At 32.0% G+C, this 16,108-nt stretch overlaps 1 protein-coding gene and 1 non-coding gene across 2 annotated transcripts in view; one reads left to right on the plus strand and one right to left on the minus strand.

Annotated features, from left to right (window-relative positions):
- LOC146527991 (uncharacterized) overlaps nt 1–16,108 on the plus strand; it is a 49,909-nt gene that overhangs the window by 11,718 nt on the left and 22,083 nt on the right. The window lies entirely within an intron of this gene.
- Nucleotides 8,803–8,884, minus strand: TRNAS-UGA (transfer RNA serine (anticodon UGA)). Its single transcript has one exon. It is a non-coding gene; the product is annotated as a tRNA-Ser (tRNA).

The following is a 16,108-nucleotide window of genomic DNA, read 5'->3' on the forward strand; positions in this document are numbered from 1 at the left end:
TTTTGATTGAACGCGAGGGTAGTGAGTTCAAATCTGGCTCGATTTAGGAAAATTTATACATACAGTTGTATGGAACAACAGCCATCTACATAATAATTATACTAATAAAGCTAATGAGTGTGTTTTGGTTGGACGTACTAATTTCTGGGACAAGTCGTTGGCTTTCAAAGTTGTTTTGTTTCCTTTTATGGAAGAAGGCTTCTATAAAATGGGTTCGATTCCCAGTCGAAGAAATGCATTATTTTTTTTTTCTCTCGGTCTGGTCACGATTATTTTATTTTCCTTGCCAGAATCTGTTAAGGGAGGAAACGCTACCCAAGGTGCAAAATTCAAGAACAGAGTCCCTTACTTAAAAACAAATCATCGCTGCCTATCCTGCTAATTGCGGGATAAAACGTAAAGCCACACGTTCGCACAGCTAACAAAACGTCAATACTAAACTCCACGTAACGTATTGCGTGTACGAAACGATTATCTTATGCCTTGTGACGTCACACTGCAACTGACTTTTGACTTCTAAATGACTAATTAGTCTAAAATTCCTCTTTATAATACAATTACCGTATTAATGAATTAACCTACATTTTTTATGGCTAATTAAAGCAATAAGAAACTGATGATGCTGTTGGTTCTTTGAGATGTCTGAACTCTTGTGATTCTTCTTCTTGAAAATGAAGAAAATCCTTTTTTTTTACTAAAAAAAAAAGGATTTTCTTCATTTTAAAATAAATCTTAGTCACAACTTACAAGTCATTGCTTATGCAATAAGCTTACATTATTCCAAACAAAAAGATGAACAAGGCTACATAAAAAAAAAACATAATTTGATAGCATTTTTTACTTTAACTTTTCCCGTTATTTAATTTCGACTATACATACATACAAACCTAAATATATATATATATAGATATATCTTACTGGCAGTATAGAGAGTACAGACGACCGCGGCCACCGTTGCCGCGTCTCGCCGCGTGAAAGTGTCACACTTGCTTACACTGACCTTGTACAGTGAACTAATTGCCGAAATCATCTCTGAGTCGACTTGTACAATATAGAAGGGGCAGCGAGTTGTGGCCGCTCTGAATTTAAACTTTAAGAAAATAATCTAAAGTCAAAAAAATTGTAAAATCAAATATGTGTAGCCATTTATAGATAATTTCAGGGTAGCCAATACTCGTCGACCATACTGTACTAGTGTTATTATAATTTTTTTTTGAAATTAAGAGAGAGCATAGTGATGTTCTTTTCCGTTATTTAGAGATAAAATATTTAGAAAACGTATAAACAATTTTTTATATGTTTTCTAAATATTTTTTCTTCTATCTTTCCTAAGTTTGGAAAAAAATAATTACAGATTGCTTACCAAAAATAAACAATTCTAACTAAAACAATAAAAAAAAAAAATTGAAATTTTTTACGTAATAAAATGACTATGGGCGTTCTTAACTCAATATACAATTAGCGTTTTCATTACGTATAATTACATATAAACATACTCGTGAGTTGTGGTACATTAGTACTACGTAAATAATCGTAGCCTTGTTTAAACTGCCTTTATTTACATATGCTATTGTTAATTCGTCTCGCTATGTAAATTATGTTACGAGACAATAATAACACAGGTTTTGAATGCTCATATTTTATGAATATTACATTTTTTTTATAGTAACTTTGAACAAACACCGTGTAAGTTGCGTGAAATTTTGGATTTGAAGGCGTGACTTTTGTGGATTCGTTTTCTATGCTTTATGGTAAATTGAGCTTTATTGATTTTTGGTTTATTTGATACCCATGAATAATATTGAATATACATATTTGGCCTATATAACACTAAATGTATTATACAATTTGAATATATAATTAAAACTATGTATACTAATATTATAAAACTAAGTATCAAAACACTTTGTCTAAATGCTAGAGCTCAAAAAATCTGGCGAATGGTTCCCCGTAACGTATACAGTCGAACAGTGGGCCTTTCCGCCACGACAGCCACAAAATCTTACATTTTTCATATTAAAAACAAAGAATTTTCAATATGAGCTCTTTACCCATTGATAGACTAAAAGTTCCACATATTTCTCTTACGACAGACCTATATCACAGTCGTGTAGAAACTACAGAAGTATAATGGACCTCTCAATCCTTTGTCCTACAAGAAACGTTAGAGTAGAAATGGGAGCTTAGATCGATACAAGTTACGTATTCAATGTGGACTCTTTATATGCAATATGGGTTTATTACGACATAAAACTATATATAACCTAGTAGTGTAAAACAAAGAGGTTGTTTAGGATAGCAGACAATGGGAATTTAGTGTTAAGAGAGCTCCGACATATTAAGTATTGAGTGGAGGAACCTCAAGGCTGCAGGAGACATGAAAATATTAAATATTTAATTTAGGTTCGAGTGGGAATCGAACCCACAACCTGTCCGGTTCACAATCACACGCTGGTGCCACAACTGGCCTCAACTCAACAGGTTCGAATTGAAAAAATATTTTTGTGTTGGTTAATGGAATATCCATGTCTCAGTTACCTCGAGCACTTAGAATATGTCAAACACAACTCTTAGTTATTTCCATCTTGCCACGCGGACGAAGCCAGAAGTAAAAGCTAGTGTAATAATAATTAGGTTAGAAGGTGATTTTACTTAGTAAGTCGTGAATCGCTAACACTGAGTTCCATTGAAACTTCTCTACCTAAGGGCCTTAATCGCGACACTTTAAAGCGTGCTAATTGGCTGCCTCCTAAAGGTTATGTTAAAAAAATCATACATTTGCACGGCTCTGCGCTATTTTACACAGATTTTTAATTACTTTGCAAATGTCGTTTTTTATAAAAAAAGGGGAAATTTGTGAGACTTTTTCCTTTTTTTATAGGTTTAAATGAAAAAAATAGAGAGTCATATCCTTAATTAAAAACATTTAGGTTATTTTATGTGAAACTTTGTTTACAGGTACTAATTTATAAAATAAAATTGGTACATAATAATTATTTTATTGAATTCAATAGCTAGCTCAATCTTTAGTTTTCGAGGCATGGATATAGTGTTTAAAATAATAATATTAATAGGACACGAAAGTAATTGAGATTAGGGGATGCTAGTTTGCCATATTAACTAGGGTGCTCATATTAACACAATATTTTATTAGAAACTACCACAGACTAATAATATTTTTGTTTTCTTTCCTATATGTGGAAGACCCTTAAATTTATAGCTTTTATTTCACAATTTTTACAAGAGCAACAGTAATAATTCTCTAAAAAAAGTAAATGGATTGATGATCTGGATTGATGGATTGACTAGAAACTCACGAAACTAACTTAGAAATAATATAATTTCAAGATAATGAAAAAAAACTGTTACAGATATTAGCTATCAGATAAAAAGGATACTTTAGTAAATGACATCCATTATACTGAAACATTGGAAGAGAAGATCGACCAAAGGAAACCGCAAATAAATAGATTTTCCATTACGGATTTACCTCATCAGCCACAGTGCGGCTTTGGAGTTTTATGCTAAAACATATACAGCGTTTTTTTAGATTCTTGCTGTACCCCGTACAAAGTGGGCTAGGCAGAGGGAACCTGGGGATGTTATGACACTTCGTTCCCATTAAGACTCTTTCGCTCACTTATTATTATTATTGAATATTTAGTGGCATAATTCATTGCTTTTTTCAATTAATTCCCCTCTGTCTTAATTTTATACAAAATGCCCACTTTTAGGTAAAAAAAATAATGGACTTTTGTCGACCATGTTACAGAGTATCAATTCTGCTTTTAATTTTATTACGTTTATTTTAAATATTAAAATCAAACACTTCCTCCACTACTATTAGACCACACCAGTTCCAGTCAAACATTAAACTAATTTGCAAAAAAAGGTGTTTCCATTCAGAAAAGTTCGAGAAAAACGTATAATTAATTTTCAACAAGCATAAGGAATTGAATTAGTTACGTAGTGTAAAACTAAATGTTTTAATTATTTATAGAATAATCTAGAAGAGAGAGATGTCTATTATGATATAAGTGTAGCTTAAGATTTTGAATATTATAGATATCATGTATATTTTATTTCGCGCTGTATCCTAGGGTGTATAGTACAGCAAAGGACACCGTTTCTTAACCATCGCCCAATTTTCGAGACATTGTGAATTAAATGGTGACAACCAACTTACTTTCCTTTGTTATCAGATGTCCTTACGGAAATTAAAATGATTCATTCAATCGAGTGGAAATCTAACTCACACCACTGTTTATTTCTGTGGTCTTATTAGACAAAACAGGCTTACTCGCGCATAAAATCACTTCTCCTCGCTTACCTTTGAAAGGTAGAAGCATAAAAAAGTATTATGTTTTTTACATACATAATGTACGTAGATACTATAAGTGTGCGCGATATTATGGTTAGAAAATTCCCTCTCTGAATCGTTTGAGGGAACGCAAGAGTTCTCTTGTAAAGAGAGAATAACGCCCCCGCCTTATTGTTATATTATTTAGGAAACTTAGCTTTATAGCCCCGAGAAGCTCTTTACTGCATATTCGTAAAAAATATGGATGAATTTGAATTTGAAGCCGCGCCTATGAAATCCTTATGAATCCTTTTACATTGTATTCTAAATGGAAATTTTTATATAGTTGTTACAACTTTTATTGTAAGCATTTTTTTGGAGGATTTTCTAAGCATTCAAAAACAAACAATATATGGTTATTTGGCGAGTGAAAATTCGATTTGCTATAGGTATCTACTATTATATGTAAAATAACAATATAAGTATACAAATAAATAACAGGGGAAGCAGGGGAACCTACGTATTATCTAATCTAGTGTTAGACAGACCAGTATTAGACCATCTCGTCGCTCCGCCCAATTTTCAAGATATTGCGTTGAATGCTGATTGACGGAACTCAATGAAAATGAAAATAATTAATTTCCCTTAAATCGGATTCAAATCTAATTGTCGCGTTTACATTTGTGCTGCTACGATGGATTAATGAATTTTGTCAACCTTAATGAATTTTGTCAACCAATAAGTTTTATTTTGAAAGATATATATATACGCGTATTATATATGTTTTCTTTGCCTACAACAACAGGATAAGGTTAAAATTTTGCCTGAAGTCACTTAGTTATTCACTTTTCTGTTAACTGGCGGAACCAAACGCCGCACTATAACCTAATTTTATTGGAATATATATAAATACATCATAATACGGTTTATGTAATAGGGAAAACCTAAACGTAATTTAGGCTACTTATAAATTCCATATTCGTGCCACCGAAGGTCGCGGCCCATGATATACCGCTAACGGCCTAATTCTGTGTCTTTGTGATCTAAGAACTGATTTATTTGTTTAACAGTATTTAGACTTAGTTACATCTATTTTGGGACTGTTTTGTTCAAATACAAATTTTAAAAAAAATTTGATGATATAACAAATATTATCTTTACACTGTAGAAACTTTACTGACTTGAACTGTAAGATGTAAAATCCAAAATTTTACACCCAACATGAAGAAATCAGTAGAAATTGGGGAACGGGGGTGTCTAAATGGGAACAGAGTGTCTTTACGCTAGGTTCCCTGCCCTGCTATGTGCAGGATACATTGAGAAGCTACAAAAAAATCTTTTTAGTCCAGTACTATCGTCTGTCGCCTAGGTTCCCTCTGCCTACCCTGCTGTGTGCGAGATACAGCGTGAAGCGTCACTTAGTCACGGAAGACTATTTTGGATATATAATATATATATATATATATATATATATATATATATATATATATATATATATATACAAATATATGAAATGCTGGTGACAAGTGTTAGTTGCATTAAGTACAGTCACGTTGCCGACTGCCAACTCACTAGCAAGGAATGATTCACAACGGTCACACGAACAATTGTTTATAATTACCAAGTGCTTAATGACACGCTATGTTAACTTTAGTGTGAAATATTTACAGGATCACATAGCAGGGATGTAGTAGACAGAGGGAACCTGGGAACCTAGTGCTAAGATACTCTGATCACCATTAAAACACTTCTGTTTCTCACTTTCTGTCAAATTCTCGATGTATTGTGTGTTGAGTGACGGAACTCAACGACTTTGCCTAGTAAATTGAGGGAGAAAATTAAAATATTCAGTATTTTATTCCCCAGAGTGAGAATTGAACCCACAGCCGTCACGTTTACAGTCACATGCGACTGAGGCACGACTACCCTATTTTATTATTTATACATAAATATTACAGTAATCTAATTCTTAATTACAACGTATACTTAAGATACAGTAGCTAGATTATGTTAAAATATATTGTTTTTACATGATTACAATCATAATTTAATAAGATTTAAACTATTTTAATGATCGTTATATAAATGACTCATAGACATAATAATCCTAATTAACATTTTAATGAATCGTTTTAACACATATTTAATAGCAAAAAATACAGGAGTTTAATTTTATTTTACGTCGTTTGTAAACTACTTGTTGGTAAAAAACGTCAATTAGAATTAAGAAAAAACCTATTTTGTTACACTTCCCAGTTAATAAGACAACGACTTAATGTAAATTAAGACGAAAATGTAAAATGTATTTATTCAGTACTTATTTTTGTTGTTCCTCGCTCTATCTACATAGAAACATCTTTAAAACGCCACGGATTATTATAAAATTTTAAATTTAGACTCTTAAAAATATTTAATTGAACATGTGTTTCATGGTTTTCTAGAATTCACCCCCTAAGGGTGCAAATAAGCGGTTGAAAGTTTGTATAGAAAAATCTTTAAATCGCCAACGATTTTTATAAAATTTGAAATTTAGACTCTTAAAAATATTTCATTGAACACATGTTTCATGGGTTATTAGAATTCACCCCTAAATACGCAAGCGAAGCTGCGCGCGTCCGCTAGTCTTTAAAAGATTTTTCTAACATAAACAAATAAATAAATCTTAGTTAGGAGTATATTTACAGCTCACTTAAGTAATTAGTACTATAACAATTATAGTATCATGCTACATATTGTTTGTATGGTTCCCACAATTTACAGCTTCCGGAACGAATGTAAACGTTGCTGTCAGCTGTTGTTTACAAAAGATAATATTTTTATAAACAATTTTACTAAAATATCGATAATATTTAATTTTAATATTAAATTAGAGTTGGGCTGTAAAAGTGACAATTGTGGCTTTCTTATTTGCGGGAACGAATAATTTTTATTTCCTCGTTCTAGTAATAAGACAGCGTGGCGTTGAGTTTCGCCATTAAACACGTAATTTCTCGAAAATTGGCCGGTAAGTGAGAAATAGGATCATAACACTGTTTCCCATGCCTACTCAGCCAAAACCGGCCAAGTGGTCCACAATGGGTTCCGTACTATTCTCCATACAAACGGCAAAAATTACGTATGTTTTAATTATTTGAGAGGCTTCTTAAATATTTATTTACTTCTATTTTTTTAGTTCTGTACTTTTGTGTTATTTGTTGTTAATAATAGCAACAGAAATACATAATCTGTAAAAATACGGTTCGTGAGATACAGTCTGGTAGTAGACGAATAGACAGCGGAGACTGACAGCTTAGTAATAGAATCCCGTTATTCCTTTGGGTACGCAAACCTAAAAAGAAATTTCAAAAATCTTTACCTATAATCATGCCTTTATAATACCTATTTGTGGATTTAAAAAAATAAAAGGCGATTCGTCAAAAGGCTTTTAGAATTCAGTGTCTTTTCCTAAGGAAAAAAAAACAAATGTTTCATAGTCACGCGTAATTACAGAGTTATTAATTTATTAGCAATCCACCGTCCATTACACGTGTTGACACGTTGACACGTTTCTCAGTTGATAATTAATTAATATTATACTATAAATATATATTGTCGTTATGTCGCATCGTTGTAATTGTTGTTGTCGTCGAAAAAAAATAATGAAAAGATTCCATATTTTGATTTGTTAACCGATGTTGAAAAAGAAGAGGTTATCAATACGACTTTCCATCCATCCATCAGCCTTTTAAAGTCCACTTCTGGACATAGGCCTCTTCCAATGCTCGCAACTGCGTCCGGTCCTGCGCCCTTTGAATTTGAAAAAGTCTCCGTTTTTTGAAAAACCCAGCGTGTTCCCGTTATATTAATTCGACTTTATATGAGTGTATTTACATTTGTAAATGGATTTCAGTGAATCTTTGCTCGTATGATACTACAAGTTTCAGATGTGGTCCAGTCGAAACTAAAATAGTAGTGAAAAACTTTTAAATATAGTAAGTAAAAGCAGGATTAGCAGGCTGAAGTGGCAATGGGCTGGTCACATTTGCCGCAGAACCGATGACCGTTGGAGTAAGCGCGTTCTACAGTGGAGACCACGCCTCGGCAAGCGTAATGTAGGACGTCCTCCAGCTAGATGGGGTGACGATATTCGTAAAGTGGCGGGCAGCGGCTGGATGCGAAGAGCTGAAGATCGAGCTCAGTGGCGTGCCATTGGAGAGGCCTATGTCCAGCAGTGGACGAGGACAGGCTGATGATGATGGTGATGATGAAGTAAAAGCTAAATAAAAATAGATTTTGTAAAGCATATATGTAGAAGATTACATATAAATATAAAAAAAATAATCAATTATTTCATTAATTTATGATAAAAAAATGAAAACAAGATAAAAAAAACGAGCAAAAAAACAATATAACATTATTTACATAAATTTTGTTAGCTTTTACCAACCAAGTATGAATTTTATAATAATACATAATTAATTAAATATTATTAAAAAAAAATACAAAAAATAAATAAAAAAACTCGCTGAGGACAGGATTCGAACCTGCGCGGGTAGAACCCATTGGATTTCAAGTCCAACTCCTTAACCACTCGGACACCTCAGCTGTGATGGCAGTGTCAAAATACTACACAACTATCTACATACTTTTTATCGTATTACGTCAGAGTTACAACCGTCTTTTATCATTAAAAAAAATATTAAAATTATATATAGTAAAATTATAACTGATTTCTATATGTACATGGAAGAAAATCTATTATTAGCTATTTATTTTTCATACAGCAGGGTAGGCAAAGGGAACCTATTGTTAAGACACACCGTTCCCCACGCTCCGCCCTATTTTTGAGATATTGTGTGTTACTAGAGAGAGCAATTAAAAATAATACATTAACCCGAGTGAGAATCGAACTCACAATCGCTTCATTTACTACGTACGGTGCGTCACTAGAGCGTCAATATGATAATATCGTTACATAAACAATTCATTGATAAGACGCGGCGTCATAATAATAGTTGTACTTGGGAATGTCAAAACATAAAAGTGAAAGAGCATTTAAATCGGTTAAGTCGTTTCTCAAATTAACGTGCACAAACATAGAAAAATAGACAGAAAATTAAAAAATCCTTAATATAATAAATTTCTCCAATAATAGATTTGTATAGGAATCGAAAACACAGCCGCCAGTTAAAAATAGGACGCTGTTCTACTGCGCCATGTTGACCTGAGTGAGAAGATGATTTAATAGATATATCTATAAGAAACCATATTCAATTTAGATAATGGGTGTATATTTTCGTTAATTCGGTTTTTTATTACCCGTAACTCATTTTGTTGCCAAGGCTAGTTTTTGTTATCAGTAAATACTTGGATTGAAAAATACATCTTTAAAAGTATGACTTAGAATATCTTTCTATGATATCATTGACCGCAATCCAATGCCTGCAAGGGTAGAATAGTATGGTTATTATCATTAAAAAATAGGCGGAGTGTCGTAGCACTACGTTCCGTCTAGCATAGGTGTATGCGAGAAAAACCGAGAACCAGCCATTTTGCATTTTGTTTTAAAACTAAAATATTTTGGTATTTGACCATGAATAGGCTGCAATGTGTAGTATGAAGTTGAATCCTATTAATATTTGGTTGGTATTTTAATTGTTGAATTCGCAACGCTCTAACAACAACTGTTTCGGCAATTTTACTTAATTAATTTGGTATCGTTTAAACTGTAATAAAAATTATGTGGCTAAAAATATATACGAATGAAAATGGATTTTTGATTTTTTTTTGAGAATTTTATGTTAATTATTAATGTTTAATGTAAACGAAATGGGTGTTGGGAATTAAATATTTCATATTAGCATTTCCTTGCTGTGACTCAAGACGTAATGCCTCAAGAATTTACCTTAAAGTAGAGAACGGAAGTGTCTTGGTCGGCAACGGAGTTACTTCTGCCTACTCTGCTATGTGCGGAATGTAGTGTCGCCAAAAAAGAAATGAGATCCTCAAAAAATATTAAATTGTTTGCGATTGACGTCTTAAAATTGTTTTACTTAAACACCACTGCCACCTTTGGTAAGTCGAAGTGCGGCGTTGAGTTACGCCACACAAAATATGTGTTTTAAGGTACTCCCAGTATATTCCAATAATGCTTAGTCATTTTTCAGTTCATTATGTATAGAATGAAGTAACAGGATATATTTGTTTTGTACATTTTTTGCTCAGATGATTCAAGTTTAAAGTTAAGCATGAGTTGAATAACTTAGACGCAAGCGATTGACTCATTTAACTATTTTAAGATTAACCTTAAAACTAAAAGACTAAAATTTTGAATATTGATGAAAAAATATATATGAAATGTTTAATTTACAATGCTTTTTTTTAAGAAGATGCAAAAAGAAGATAAAATTAATCAATTAATTAAATAAAAATTAAAAAAAATGAAAATTAAAAAAAAATAAAATATAATGATTAAGAACTGTTTGTCAACAAGACGAGACGTCACTAGGGGGACTCGGTTATTTTCATTCCCTCGCTCTGGTAACAAGACAACGCAAGGCCTTAGGTTCCGCCACTCAACACGCAATGTCTTGTTTTAACACTAATTTCCCTTTGCCTATCCCGCTATACGCGGGATACAGCGTGTTAGCAGAAAAAACACACACAAAGAAAATACGCGATGTTCTAGATTTGTAATTTATATCGAAGTCACCGTTCATTTAGCTCGATAATGACGTCCACGTCATATATTTGTTCAGCATTTTGTTTGTTCAGATGGAAAAAATGGTTTTCCATAGTACTTCATAGCAGACGTAGAGTAGTGTAGTGTCGATTGTGAAATGGTACTCTAATATGATTTATTTTTGTTTTTGGATATGAGACTTTAGGTGGTAGCTTTGTGTGTTTTTATAATGGATTTTAATAGAATTTGTGAATAAAATAGTGTACCTGCACTATATGTATATATTTTGAAATTTAAAAGGTTAGTAGATATTTTTTTTATTTTATATCTGTATATTGCATGCTTTAGAATGGAAGTAATATTAAATTCTTACTTTATTAAAAAATAAAGTATATGTATGAGTAATACTAAAAATAGTACATCAAATCTTGGCTGATTGTAAACATATTTAGTCTGATTGTAAGTAAGTAAATAAGTGTTAAAAAAAAATCACACAATACACTACAATTTTTCATCTATAGTTATTTTTTTCCGAGTGGAACAGAAGTCGAGCATTGAAATTGATATGTCGATTAATATAAAAGTACGATATCAATCAATTACACAATCTTTCAGTTTTCTCTTGTTAGAAAAATGTATATTTACTTATTTAACTTCTATAATATCAACGAAATAAAAGCTTCAGTATTTCTTTAGAAAACGTAGTAGGGTTTGAACACGCGCCTCTTGGAAACCGTCCACGCACTCTAACCACGAAACTATACGTTTAAAGTACTGCTTTCTAAAGAAAGTATTTCTTTCCTATGTGTGGAGTAAAATTTAAAAAATGTAAAAAAAAAACTGTACACAGCAGTTCTTAGATGACTTGGTAAAATACGATAACCGACAAGCAATATTAAAAATAATGTACTTAATTAAAATAACAAAATTAACAACAATTACAAGTAATTCTACTTTGTCATTGTCAATAATAGATTATAATTAAGATTTGGCAATCAACCTTAAGGATTTCCTAAAGTTACCCTGAACTTTATTAAAAACAAAGTAATTTAATCTATTAACCTATTTTAACACGTACTTTGTTAAATGTATTTAGATATTATTTATTGTTTTTCGATGTATACACAACGTTTGTCTTTTTAGCTTTACACTGCATCCTGCGAAAGCAGAATAGGCAGTTCCACTGCCTCCTAGTGTTAAGACACTCCGTTCATGAGTGGCGGAACTCAACGCCGCGTTTTACTTGTTGCCAGAGCAGAGAAAATGTAAATAATTATTTTTCGCCTTCAACCAAGCGCACTCTTCAGCTTTGTAATATTATTACAGATAATTTTATAATATACAAGTTCTAATTTCTCTCCTAAAGATGAATCTTTATCGATCTTTTAAGTTTAACAATAAACTGGATGACTCATCTATAGACGTGATCACGGGTTCTTTTTTTGCGACAGGTTGTACCAGCATCGCTATTTAAACTGTAATATATACTTCGTAATATCGTAGATACTTATATATTTATTAGCAATGCTAATAGGGCCATTGACGCAGATACTAATTTTTTTGTGTGTGTCGATTTTGAATTGTTTTCTTTATTAGTCATGAGACCCTCGTGGCGCAGTGGTAAAGCGACTGCCTGTACGACGACGGTCGTGGCCTCGATTTCCCCTTAGAGGAATGAGTTATTTTCATTTCCTTGAAAATTGGGCGTAAAATGACAAACTAACAAGAATTTTAGATCATTCTTTTCACTTCTATTACATTAATAAATACCTTCAATTATAGATTTTCTCATATACTTCCTATGTGCAAACTGCGATCTTTGACAATTTTATTATATTTATAGATTTTAAGGTTTATTAAAACAAATTGAACGTGTCAGCCTACCAATGCTCATCAGCTGACGTCAACATTATCTATATTACGTATGAGCTCCGAACCTCGGATAATTGTTGGTTTTATTTCTTCACTTGTTCATAGTTTATTTATACTTGAAACACGTCTGGTTGGTCGCAGTCCTTCGCTCTGTAATGTATGACAATATAATATTTATTGCTTTTTTTGTGTCGTCTTCAATTAGCAACAAATGCAAGTTATTATTTTTTCTTTTTTGGTTTTCTTTCACGCTGCACTCCGTAGGCAGAGGGAACCTAGTGTCCAGACACTTAGTTCCCAACTTTCCGTCCAAGTTTTGAGACATTGCGTGTTGAGTGGCCAAACGTAACGCAGCGCTTTGTCTTTTTAAATATACTATAATTAAAAATAATTATACAATAAATATATGTCTAAGTAAAGGATTGTGTATTATACATACGCTTCACTGATCATAGTTAATACAACATAAATCAAACAAACAAAATTTTCGTTTACAAAGAAATCGATCAACGTCCAATTCAATCCTGAAAATGTTTTAGCTTCGAAAATTTGAATAAGCCTTGAGTTTGGAGATGAGTAAAATGTTTACTCATATATGCATATCGAATGTGGGTACAATGTAACAATTACTTAAGTGCACTTTAACTAATAAACAAACTTCCATAAAATCAACCAATATCCATATTTACGATTTACAGAAAATTACAAACAATGTTTCAAAGTTCATTTCCTCGAGTGGGAATCGAACCCACAACCTGTTGCGTTTACAGTCGTACGCTCGTGCCCCAAACAAATAGTCTCAAAACAAATAATAACTTTAAGCTATTCTAAGTTATTAATATTAAGAATTGACTATGTACACTTCGTCTACAAACATTGCGGTATTAACAGAGTTAATTATATATTATCTGTAGTATAATATTTGTCCGGATGGTCTGTTGCAAAAATCTGTCAATATTTGGCGCCAAATCATGAATAAGGAATACTTGCTCTTAAGGTAGTAAATTTTACTAAACATTATTAATTTATTAAAAGTAAAAATCTATAGAGATTTTAAATAAGATAGCTAAATAAGGGAACATTTATTGTTTAAATATAAGTATTACTGCAACAATATGTTAATTTTTATATTGGATGTCAAATCATTCATAGAAGTCTTAAATCTCAGTTTCGTAGAGACATCTTCCTTGTTTTTTTTAATTCTAAATAAAATATTATTTATACTAATGGTAATATTTGATTTGTTATAAGGATGACACAATATTTATTCTGTAAAACTTTTAGTAGGTATATTATAATGATATATTATATATAGGAGAACATACCAATATATACGACGTAGGTGTGTAGGACACGGAAAATACTTGGCATACTACATATATGACGGTGATGACTGGTGATATACTACATCACCAGTCATCACCAACTCACCCTGCAACATGGGTGTCATCGCGTTGCAGGGTGAGCTAGAGCAATGTGACGATGGGGACTTGCAATCCATATTGTAAGTTTTAGGGGCTCCTTTAAATAAATTGAGATTTTTTAGCAAACCATTGAGGTATTTCGCTGGTAGGTATATTTTCCAATCCTGCTTCTACTGCTTATAGTTATACTTGTAAATCTTAACACTATAAGATAGAAAAAATAAATATATAACGGTTAATATAAAACATCCCACAAGTTACACATTATTATAAAATCAAAATCGAAAATCACGATTTTGACGACCCACAAAAAACTGAACACCGCAATTTCTAATCTTAACTGAAAAGAAAATGGCGGCGCACACAATTTTATTTCAATAACACGGTGGCGCCAAAACCGCTAGCTTTGCCACAGAGTATTAATATATTTTTATTTTTTACTTATTTCTCTCTATATTAGGTCAATGATCGCGACAATCTCGGAATGTATCGCAAATATTCCGGTTTAAAAAAAATAAATAAACGGTCTCGCCAAACTGGTATCATTTACGGTACATGTTGTTATAATGTGACATTTCTGAAAGCTGACTGTGCGAATGACAGTGAGAGTGAATGTATGGAAATTTATTCCAAATTCTTTTGTTTTGAAAAGATACATAATGAAAGACAAATTGACTTGAATTGAATAATTGAAAATGGTGTAAATTATTTTGTTGTACGTCCGACTGTACGACGGTGTGGGTTCGATCCCTGCTCGGCGAATAAATTATTTTCATTTCCTTCCTCTGACAACGTGTTGTTCCGCCACTCAACACACAATGTTTCGAAAATTTGCTCGATGTGTGGGGGACGAGGTTTGTTACACTAGAATGCACCAGGTTCCCTTTGTATACCCTGTATTTTGCGGGATACTTGCGTGAAGCTAAAAAAGCACATTACTTCTTTCTCATCAATATAAAATACATCTTTCTGCCCACTTTAATTATAAAATAACTTGTTTGACAGTACTGAAGAAGCCATTCAAAAATCAATTCTAATAGCGAAGCTAGAACACGAATGACTGGCAAATAAAATGAATGCGTTTATTTGTTTGTCCATCCTCATTGTACTTAGGGCCATTCAATTTGGATTTCTCTTCTATTCAGCTTAGTTGCCTAGACACTAAATAAACTGTAAGTACTCAATTGACAGATGTTTCTGTATTCACTCGTAGCAATACATGGCCTTTGATGGTTCAAAATATTTCAAATAATACTTGTTTAACATTAATAATAATAAATTGCTTGTAATTTGCCGGTTATGTACTGACAGTTGCCTGTTTACCGTTAGGGCTTGGCTATTGTAGCTAGCTTTACTTTTATTATTATACATTTTATTTTTTACTGTTAATTAAAAATATAATTAATGAACTGTCTTTTTTGCTCTAATATATGATAAGTTAGATAAAAATAAATAAAGTAAGAAGTAGTAGTCAAAGAAATAGAAAAAAAATTAAGATAAAGTATTTTCTCAAATTGTTTATTTATATAAACATATAAATTTATGTAGGTACCTACGTATGTTTATGTTTGTTCATGTATAATTATGTATCAATATTTAAATATTAATTTACTATGTTAATGAATATTTAAATGAAGAATGAATGTACCCTTTTTATTTAAACAATTTTCTTCTCTACCCTGAGGTTGCTTTGAAGAGATTGCTCATATAGCGATAAGGTCTATTGTATTGTTTTTATAATTTCCTATCCGATATAAATTTTATATTCACACTTTTTTATTTTCCCCTATTTGAGCTAGTTTTAATTCACGCTTAAATTAACTGTCTAAGATGCTTAGAACGCCACAAACC

The sequence above is a fragment of the Heliconius melpomene genome, chromosome 20, assembly GCF_056956725.1.
Source record: "Heliconius melpomene rosina isolate 202511_hmr_F chromosome 20, ASM5695672v1, whole genome shotgun sequence".
Lineage (NCBI taxonomy): Eukaryota > Metazoa > Arthropoda > Insecta > Lepidoptera > Nymphalidae > Heliconius > Heliconius melpomene.